Source organism: Triticum aestivum, chromosome 3B (assembly GCF_018294505.1).
Source record: "Triticum aestivum cultivar Chinese Spring chromosome 3B, IWGSC CS RefSeq v2.1, whole genome shotgun sequence".
Classification (NCBI taxonomy): domain Eukaryota; kingdom Viridiplantae; phylum Streptophyta; class Magnoliopsida; order Poales; family Poaceae; genus Triticum; species Triticum aestivum.
This window is the reverse complement of record NC_057801.1, coordinates 706,848,469-706,849,608: the sequence shown is the minus strand read 5'-3', so window position 1 is coordinate 706,849,608 and position 1,140 is coordinate 706,848,469.

Sequence of the window (1,140 nt, the reverse complement as noted above, 5' to 3'; positions counted from 1 at the left end):
GGCTATGCAGCAGAATAGGATTAACCGAAAGCAGTAACATGCTACACTACTCTAATGCAAGCAGTAGAGAGAAGGAATAGGCGATATCGGGTGATGAAGGGGGGGCTTGCCTGGTTACTCTGGCAAGAAGGAGGGGTCGTCAACTCCTTAGTCGACCGGGGCAGCAGCGGCGTCGGTCTCGTAGTCTACCAGAAAGAAGAGGGGGAAGAAACAATAAATATAACGCAAACATAAGCATGATGATGCATGGCATGACAATGAGCGGTGCTAGGTGTGCCCTAACGCGTCAGTAGGTGATACCGACAAAGGGGGGAAACATTCGGGAAAGTATCCCCGGTGTTTCGCGTTTTCGAATAGATGAACCGGAGGGGAAAGTTGCATGTTCTCTATGCTAGGGATGTGTAGCAGATGAACGGGCTACATATCTGGATTCGTCTCGTTGTTCTGAGCAACTTTCATGTACAAAGTATTTACATCCAAGTTACAAATTATTTTATATTAATTTTCAAAGTTTTATTCATTTTTTGAATTTAATTTAAATTGAAAATAAAAGTGAAATTACTATGAGTACATAGAAGGGTACCCACATATGTGCTACTAAGTCCGACATGTGGGGTTAGGGGCTGAGTCAGCCCAGTCAACTGTTGACCGGTTGACTGGTCAAAGAAGTCAAAGGGGCCTAGGGGGTCCCAACTGTCACTGACTGGGAGTGCCCAGTCAGCAGAGTTGACTAGTCAACTAGGTCCAGTGGGACCCAGTAGTCAGTGACTATTTATGATAACATGTTTTATGTAATTTATTTAAACAAATTAGTATGTGGGACGGGTTGCCAGTGACAACTCTAATAACAATGTTTATTACTATTTTAACTAACCTAATTAGAGGCAGGGGCCCATACGTCAGTGGGGGATTTAGTGGTTAATCCCCATGGGGTCCACTTGTCGGTGGCCCACGAGGCGTTTTGAACGGCCGGCGTGCGCCGGTGACCAAACCGACGGCGGCGACACGCCGGAGTGCGTCGGGAAAACGCGCATCGGACACCATTTTGGATGCAACCAGATGCGTTCGAACGCACGCAGTAGCGCGTCTCGAACGGGGGCTCTGCCTCGACCGGATATGGTTGGGAACGGCGACGGTGAT